This window comes from Bemisia tabaci, chromosome 9, assembly GCF_918797505.1.
Source record: "Bemisia tabaci chromosome 9, PGI_BMITA_v3".
NCBI lineage: Eukaryota > Metazoa > Arthropoda > Insecta > Hemiptera > Aleyrodidae > Bemisia > Bemisia tabaci.
The window spans coordinates 3,354,850-3,364,582 of record NC_092801.1 but is presented as its reverse complement, the minus strand read 5'-3'; the positions used below and the strand labels follow the sequence as shown (position 1 = coordinate 3,364,582).

Genomic DNA, 9,733 nt, shown 5'->3' with positions numbered 1-9,733 from the left:
TTGTATTGTGCTTCAGAATCACCGCTTCAATTTCCGGGTGTACATCGCATGTCCAAAGATAGAACGATGAGAAGCTGTAAGGAACTCCCATCTAAAACTGATCCCCGATCGTTTAGCGTGTAAGAGAACGGAGAAACCGTTTCATTCAAGTGTCTAATAGAGTTACTCCCATCAATATTTCGGAGCTGAAGCGAAAAATGACCGTATCTCCTTTCCACCATCAAGTATCAAGTATCAATTTTTTGGAAAATCCAATTCCCCAAATTAAAACGAACACAATTTTGTCTTTTAGGCAGTTTGAGGTTCCGGAAAATCGGTGGAAAAGTAGAGAATACCGAGGTAAATTTTGGCTTCAGCAATGAAAAACAATTTGAAGCAATCCCTGCACAAGACACCTGGATAAGAAATAATCCCAGTTCTTTCAGATGCAAAAAGATCGAATCAGTTTCATATGGATGTTTCTTGCGGTTAAATACATTTCCAAAGGTAACGCAGACATTCTTGAAATAACAAATCGGATTTTATTTCCGGGCATAGCAACCGCGACGTAATCCTCAATTTCGACATTTCCCCCTTAAATTAGGCTCTCCTGGACTATTCGCTCCCTGAAGATAAGGTCCCGTTTAAAAAAACTGGTCACAATGGAGATGTTGCATGTGTGAGGAATTTGCGATTTAACTATTGATTCTTATGTAAAAGTTCGCGAGAAACACGATGGTGCCACTGGTTTTCCACTGGGCCACTGGCCCATGTACCCGATACCGTGTGACGTCCAAAGGGTACGAAATGCGACCACCATTCTCTATCCGCCTTGGGGCGGCCCCACCGTCACTTCCAACAGCGACGCACCCTTCAGGGAGAAGATTTTCCATTTCAGCAGAGACGCCATCCACAGACTCAAACGCCGCGCAAACGAGGGATCGCAGAATAGGTGCGTTGTTAAATCACTTTTGCTGCCCAACAAAAATGGCCGAATCTTAGCAGGATTGACGTCATCTCGACGACGATGTCAGCTCAACAGACGGAAGAAAATCGAGGTGTCCTTCTTAAATTCCCGTTGGATTCTGCGGATTTTGAGGTTAGGTATCATTGAAATTTAAGATTTTTAACATTTAAATCTTGATAACACCCACATTATTACGAAATTGACGCGGTGCAACGACTATAAGCAATTGCAAGTCAGCCTGATGAAGAGCATGTCGTCACCTTCCAGGCAAAGTATCACAAGCGCCATGCGACGTTTAAAAATTTCCGCCGCCATTTTATTTTTTTTACAGAGAAATTGTTCAACGAAGCTGTCCGAAAATTTCACTGAATTTTCTTTGTGCTGCCGATAAAATTTAGTGAAATTTCCAAACAGATTCAACCAACAATTTCTCAGTAAAGAAATAAAATGGCGGCGGAAATTTTTAAACGTCGAATGGCGCTTGTGATACTTTGCCTGGAAGGTGACGATGTGGCGAAGAAGTGCGGAAAAATGGCGGATATTGATGCAAACAATGACGTAACAACAATCCAGCAAACTCGACAGCAGCCAGAAACCTCGCTGAGCTGTTGGGCACTTTGCTGAGCAGCCAACTTGGAAAACGGGTAAATCCACCAGAATTCATACCAACGCTTGCGTTGAGCTCAACGCTCAGCGGGTAAATTTCGTTGGGCAGTTGTGGACATTAACAACGCATCTGGTGACGCGAAGAACCGCCTTGAGATCTCATCCTTCGTTTCGCTTTGCACCCAGCTGTGGCGGTCGGTGACCCGAGCCAGGCAGGAAACGACACTCTTCCGCATGGCCGTCAACTGGCGACAAAGGTATTTATTGATTTATTTTCTAGTATTTATGGCCGCACACGGGATGAAGGCAAGTATATGCAGGGCAAAAAAAGGCGCCTTCAATGTTAGTCTTTATGCAGAGCGCACATCGGTCAAGCACGAATAATTGTATCAAGACGGTAAAAGCACTCAGAGATAGAGAGACCTTAGATGCTGTCATGGTAATAGACTGATTTCGTGACTCCATCATTCGATGTAATATCGAACTCTTGGTTCAAACCAAAACAAACTAACATAAGCTCATTCACGAATTCTTCGTGAGTTGATTGTGTCGATATATAAAAATTTTGTCATTGACCGCGGTCATAAATTAATTTAAGGCTCGTTAAACACGAGTCATTTGATTGCAAGAAACATTTGGACGCATTTTAACACCATGGCACGAAGATCGCGAATCAGAAACAAGGTTGTGTGTTTGTTTACATTTGAATCATGACGTAGCCACTGAATCAGTCTAAGGCGGTGGCCTTAATTTTTGGGGCTCCATCATGGACGGTTACCTCGGAGGTCATTCTGGCGGAGGCCATGGCACGTCTCGAGCAGTGGCGTGGCGTGAATTGCGATATATCGATTGTTATGCCATTTAAACCTATGAAAAAAGATCGATTATCAGGGTTTCGCAGCGAGCACCTCAGTAATCGATTCTTTACCATAGTTTCAAATGGCGAGATATCGATAATCGATTATCCACGCCACGCCACTGGTCTCGAGGCGGATCATGAGTTCATGCAGTACTGGTCGGAGGTCGTGACGGATTAGAAGGCACCCCTAGAGAAATTGATAAGATTTTTCAGCGTTGTGGGGAGAAACAGGGGGGGAGAGGAAAGGAAAAAGTGGAAGAAAATATGGGAGAAAGGGAGGAAAACGAGAAAAAAAACGATGGCAAAAAGGAACGAAAGGAGGTACAAAGGAAGAGAAAATAGACATGAGCAAAAAAGGTGCAGTGCTCATGCGGTTCTGCCGTGCTAAAGAGGAACGCTGTATGTCGTCACCTTCCAGGCAAAGTATCACAAGCGCCATGCGACGTTTAAAAATTTCCGCCGCCATTTTGTTTTTTTACAGAGAAATTGTTCAACGAAGCTGTCCGAAAATTTCACCGAATTTTCTTTGTGCTGCCGATAAAATTTAGTGAAATTTCCAAACAGATTCAACCAACAATTTCTCAGTAAAGAAATAAAACGGCGGCGGAAATTTTTAAACGTCGCATGGCGCTTGTGATACTTTGCCTGGAAGGTGACGATGTGAGCATTCAAATGTAATTTTACGCATGAATAGCAGTTTTCCCTCTATAAATATTTACGACCCCGTTTTTGGGCGGCAACTTTGCCAACTTCAAAGTTATTCTTTTCGAGCTTTATATTAGTAGATGGAAGATTACACGGTGAGCTGTTTATCAAAAAACGTGAAGTAACGATTCTAATATCTGAAACAATCGTCATTTCTTGAAAAAAATACGACGTTTATCTAGGAGGGTATCCTCTCAATTTTCCCGCCAAGAATGCTGAAGAAATGCTGAAGAATGCTGATAGAAAAAGAAACTGACTATATCCTTGAATTCAGCATACTTACAGCTTTAACTTAAATCCAAGTTTTTTCAAGGATAAAAATGCAGGAATACTCGAGAGATTTTAACGCGGGACAGAAAAGTTGGCGTACACCGAAAAATGCGAGTCGCTCGATGTATTCTGCCGTGCTAAGGAAAAACGCTGTCCAGGCGTTGCCAAATTTTCTCAGATAAAACACGAATTTCCTGGTAAACTCATGAATATTTCCCCTCCAATTTTTCAGATAATTTTATTCGAGATTTCACCTGGAGTCCCTTAAAATTTCAAGAGAAAATATTCGTAACTCTCCTCAAATATGAACATTTTATTGAAGGAAATTTGGCAACTGTCGAATGTTCATGCGGCGTTCTTTCGCAGCACGACCGTATTAGGACCTTGTTATTTAAAACTTAGCTCATGCTGAACCAAACCAGAGATTTTCAGATCGTCAGTGGCGCACATTTCTTCTTTGCCTGCGACTTTAATCGGCGAAAAACGCAATTTGCGCTGAATACGACTTACAAAAATACAGCTGCGAATACGACGATGTTGCTTAGGGACAAGGGATTGTAAAACGTTTGGAGAAAACCTGTGCTAATCACGCATAAATTGTGTCCGTGGACAAATTTTTAGGGATATAACGGCACGCACATATGCTTCACGTGCCACTTCGATCGGCAAAAACGCGATTCACAATAGGGACGACAGATCATGGTTGCGAATGTGGCTACATTGAAGTATAAAAAAGAGAATGCGGGAAATTTTTTGAAGAAAACTGTGCTGACCACGTGAAATTATGTATGCTGGCCCGAGCTGTGCATTTAGAGACGTTTTTAGACTTTTCATCGCAAGCGATTATACCTGACAGGACCTGCCTAAAGGCCCGAAAACGCGATTTCATTAATAAATAATCACATTTTGAAACCTCACACTCAGATCAGGTTCCTAAAGGTTACAACTGGACTACATTTTGCAATTAGGAACTATAAATTCTGGCCCGGTTTAAAGACAACGTATGTGCCATTAGTTCCCCTATGCACATACGTGTTTTTTCAGATGAGCCAGAATTTATAGTTCCAAATTGCAAAATGCAGTCCAACTATTCCGACTCTAAGGCTACCTTTGGAAGCATCTTTACACAATGAAGGCGTTACTTATGCGTCGTCACTTTCTATCACGGAATTAACTTAAGCAACCACATTAATACTGCCGTGCTAAGGAAGAACGCCGTATGAGCCATCAGGCGTAGCCGAATTACCTTCGATAAAACACGAATTTTCTTGTAAACATTTGAATATTTTCCATCCAGTATTTCAGATTATTTTGTTCGCGATTTCGCCTAAAGTTCCTGAAAATTTCAAGGGAAAATATCGATAACTTCCCTCAAAAATAAACGTTTTATCGAAGGAAATTCGGCAACTCTCGAATGTTCATACAGCGTTCTTCCTTAGCACGGCAGACTAGTTGGACCACATTTTGCAATAAGGAACCACTATTTCTGGCTCATTTCATAAACAGCATATATGCCACTGGTTTCCCTATGCAGAAAGGTGCTTTTCTGGAAAGGCCAGAGATAGTGGTTCCTTATTGCAAAATGCAATTTATTCGACGTGCTGCTACACTGTTGATTGGGTTTTTTAAAACATGAATTTATTCGACCTCCCCAGCCAAGCTAGGAAGTATCACCTGGCGAGATGGGTTCTAAAATAATCCGTCAAGAGCTTGGATAAAAGTGATTCTTCATAACCGAAGCAGCAGTTGCAAACCTCACAGGTCTGTGAGTCAATTGCAGTTCTAAACCTCGAAATAAAGTTGACTTGTATCAGGATTCTATTACTTAGATCTTGTTAAACATCAACAAATAGGCAGAATACACCGTTACATTAAAAAATTTTTTTTCTTGAATCAAAAGGAACTTAAATTGATGATTTCTAGCAGCAGAAGCATTCTAGTTGCTTTCCAATAAAAAAAAAAATGAAAACAGGTCCGGTTTTTTCGAGGCGATCCTTTCCAGCCTCTCTGGTAAGTAAAAAACTGATGTCCGCTATATCGCATGGGCCAAGTCAAAAATCTTGGCAGATTTGTATTTTTAAGCATAAAACAGGTCAATGACCCCTGCACATTACGTCAACTTCCGACAATTCCTACTTAGCATTCCTGGCCGTTCGAGAAATCAAGTGTTAGTAATAACTGCGGAGGGAACGGAGGGAGGCCGCTAGGCTTCCGATCCCATTAACCCCCTCACCAAAGTATACGTTTGGGAGTTGCATCCATTATCACCCTTACTGTCCTTCTTCCATACATTGACATACATTCAATATTATTCCTTCATTCAAAAAGTAACTCTGTCGAAAAAATTTGTTTCTTTCGATAAAACTTGCGTAGATATTCAACTGAAAATTCCATGCCCGGAACAAATTCACTTTCTCAAGTATAAAAATCAATTTTTTAAAGTCCTCCTTGAATGATTCTGTGTGTTCTCCGCAGTTACGACCAGTTTCCCTCAAACCAATGACAGGTATGGGTAGATGGTATTACTTCCGCCCAAAGTATCACAAGCACCATGTGACTTTTCGACATCCGCCACCATTTTATTTCTTTAGAGAGAAATTGTTTAACAGAGCTGTCCGAAAATTTCACCAAATTTTCTTTGTGCTGACGATGAAATTTAGTGAAATTTTCAAACAGATTCAACCAACAATTTCTCTATAAAAAAAATAAAATTGTGGCAGAAATTTTTAATCGTTGCATTGTGCTTGTGATACTTTGGCCAGAAGGTGACGATTAGACTATACGCAATGATTTTCTCTTGGGCAAATCTTATTATTATTTCTTGCAATACTCTCTGATGAGAGTGATTTTTAAGACTTAAGTTGCACTGGCGCAAACCTCCTTAGTAAGGCTAAGAAGTCAAAACCTGCCGAAATTTTTGAATATGACCAAAGCAATACATCACTTGCCAAGAACAAGGGATGAATCACCTCCAACAGTGTCTCTGTCGCAGGCAAATATTGAAATCAGGCATTTGACAAAATGCCTAGGCAGATAGTTATATATTGACGGTTCACACAATTTTAGTGAATTTTTGGCCAAGAGCTCGCGAGTTTTCAATATTTTTGGAAAAATAACTCATCAAACCTACATACTCTTTATGTCTCTACCTCTTCAATTCCTTCTCATATTTTTATGTGTTCACATTCAAAAAATTCTGCATTTATGACATGCTGGAAATTTCAAGATGAGTATCTGTTCAGGAGCTTAAAATCGTTTAAAATACTATTGTGTGATGCAAATGTATACCGAGAATTGTTTCTTACAGGAGCAATTTAGTATTTTGGCTAAAATTAGGAAAAGATTCAGCATTTCAATCTAAGTTAGAGTATTTTACTATTTGCCTAGGCATTTGACAAAATGCCTGATTTTACTATTTGCCTGCGACATCTCCATTTTACGACTTTTGAGACGCAGCACGTATTATATGATGCCCTGCGACCCACTATGCGTCTTGCATATTCTATGATTAACCTGCCACTCCTGCCCCGTTCTGCTAAAATTTTGAAAACTCCTCATACATTTTCAAATAAAATGCGTTTTAAGCATATTACATGCAAAATTTAGACACGTTCCATTTGCTGTATTATACGCAGAATTTCGGCAAGTTCCATCCAGCGTATAATTTGTGAGAAAGATGCTAATTCGGCATGTTATAGGCAAAATCTAGACGCATTTCACTTGGTGTATTGTTTGTCTGGAAAGTGCTGATAATTGCGTTCCAACTGGGGAATTTCATGAGACGCAGTTGCGAACACTCTGACCTCCGAAGAGGTTCCAGTTGGTTGGTACAGAATTCTGTTGCAAGAAATATTAGAGGCAAGCTCCTTAGGGCTCAAAGAAAAATTTTCTGCAGTGATATATGATATAAAAATCTATTAACTGATATGCTACTTACAGACTTTAAAAGTTTCCTTCGGAAGGGTGCAAGTTACCTCAGTTGGTAAGGTAACAAGAATAGTTCGACACTGAATTTCACGATCTAAAACGTACAAAAAAGGGATAAAACACTAACTCGTTTCAACTGACGATGAGTAACACTAGAAAGTCATTGTCAATAATTACCATAACACTGAAACATGGTTCAAGTAAGGTCATGTACGTGTGAACAGACATGAAATAATGAAATAAACCCTGACCTGAATAAACCGCACAAGAAATTTGAGGTTATGTACCGATGCACCGAGGATGTTTACTTTTTGCAGGCAAAGACCCCCTCGGAATGAGCAGGCAAGATGGCTGCGTGGCGCGACGGGAACTCAGAGCAGTTCGAGCACTCTCTAACCAATACCTACTCTAACCCATCCTATCGTCTGCCGCTCCTCCCCACCTTATCCATCCACATAATCATGTTTCCAATAATGTAAAATGAATCAGTGAGTTCGGAAACACTCCAACACGGGTTTTTTTCGATTTTCACTTTTTTACGGTTTAGTAACACTTATGGATAAGTAGAAGCATCTGCACGCAAAAGGATATTTCGAAATTGCAATCGGAAGTGCTCGAAACGGCGACGGGAAAAGGGAAGAATCGAAGAATTTCATTGGAAATACCAATTTTTGGCCGATCAAGGGAAACGGGCGACTATCCGATGCGGTTTTATTTTTTCGGTTCAGTATACCTTGTGCCAACAAGTTATATAAATATTCAAGCGTTATTCAGGTCAAAAAATATAAATTTTTCAGGGCAGACTATGAAAAATCAGTATCTGAAACTTGGTGCGTTAAAGTCTCTAGAGTACTTCTTGCGTCCTTTGGCACCAAAAAAGTTTTTCTTAAACTAACTTCTTCGCCCGCTGCGAAGTTTTAGGTGTTTCCTGAAAATTTTTTTTCCGAGTTGGTGTATTTTCGAACTCACTGATTCAAATGTCATCTTAGGTACCTAATGCTATATTTATGCTCCCATATTTCACCCCTTGATGCCTGACTGGTAAAATTCACCACTTTTTGGATCGTTATGTACTTTTGTAGGTATAAGTTATCAAAAGCAGAAATGTGCAAAGATATTTTTTTAGCAAATTTTTCAAGAAATATGCTAAGTGCCTCGTTACCTTTAACAGGATGTTTCCCAGAAGTTGTACCATTGTGCCACAAAAAAAAAAATTATAAATTTGTGCGAATGCTGAGTTAAATTTTTAGCTTGATGGTTCATCTTCACATGGAAATATTTTTGGTAGAATTACAAATTCCACAATGAAAGTCTAGCAACACAGCTAACTTAGCAAAAGCCCTCATATTTCTTGAAGTCAGGAGAGGGTAATATTTCTCCCCCCCCCTCCTCCTAACTAGTTCCCCCAATGCTCCTGAAAACATCTCTGCTGAGCGCAAAAACCCTCAAACTCATCCCTCATCATCTGGCATCCCCATGGCTCAGATATAAAATTGAAGCCCCCCCCCCCCCTTATTTTCCATCAAAATTCAAAATGTAAGTAGGTACGTTTAGAATTTGATTTCAATGCCTCAGAACGCTGCGGGGCCCCCACACAAGCTTGTGATTTCTCCAGATATGCTAAAGATTTTCCCTCCTTAGGTAATCCTTAAATTATATCAGAAAAATGTCTTGCCAAAGAATTTTGAGAATTGCCCTGGTTAGTACTTGGTTTGAACTCTTTTAGAAATTTAATCCCGATCAAAAAGGTCAATTCCCTGAGCTGAGCAGTTTAATTTTTCTCCGAGAGTGAAATTTGTGCTTGGCGCCATTATGTGATGTGCAAAGAGTAGAGGAGAGGAGAGAGCAACAGAGTATAATCATGGAGTCCGAGCGAGCTTCATGCACGCTCCACCAGCTACTCCCGCTCTGTGATCGCCTGCTCATTCGTAGGGGGTCTTTGCCTGCAAAAACGCTCAATCTGCACCGAGAAAACAGCAATAACCAGATACTGCCGGCGCGGCGCGGCGCAGAGATACAACTATTCGTGCTTGATGGATGTCTGCGTCGTATCTGCAGGATTGAAGGCGCGCTGCTGGTAGGAGGCTAGAATTGGCAGCATCTTTCACATGAACAATATTTGGAGTTTAAGCGCCGAATTTTCTGGTCATAGAGCGAGCACTGTCACGCCAGATCACATGCCAGAAGAAGGAATGATGAGAGTAATTAATTGAACCGGCTAATATTGGCTCGCGAATTCAATACGCAAGAGAGCCCTTTCAATTGGTGAACGGACAACATGCATGCATAAGACTCTGACACGATACTAATAATTTTACAGTGTAGTTGCAATTTATTTGCAAACCTGTGATTTATTTTTAATCCTAATCAAAATTCCGATTTGTTCCTTTTTTTGGTGTTTTTTTATGACTCTTTTTTTT

At 40.4% G+C, this 9,733-nt stretch overlaps 2 protein-coding genes across 4 annotated transcripts in view; both read right to left on the bottom strand.

The window, feature by feature from the left end:
- Positions 1–7,738, bottom strand: part of LOC109044082 (uncharacterized) — a 70,019-nt gene extending 62,281 nt beyond the window's left edge. For all 3 annotated transcript variants that reach the window (XM_072304572.1, XM_072304573.1, XM_072304575.1), the window contains exon 1: positions 7,324–7,738. The gene's annotated coding sequence lies outside the window, so the exon portion shown is untranslated. The remainder of the gene's footprint in view (positions 1–7,323) is intronic.
- LOC109044084 (uncharacterized) overlaps positions 1–9,733 on the bottom strand; it is a 67,848-nt gene that overhangs the window by 24,592 nt on the left and 33,523 nt on the right. The gene's annotated exons all lie outside the window — the stretch shown is intronic.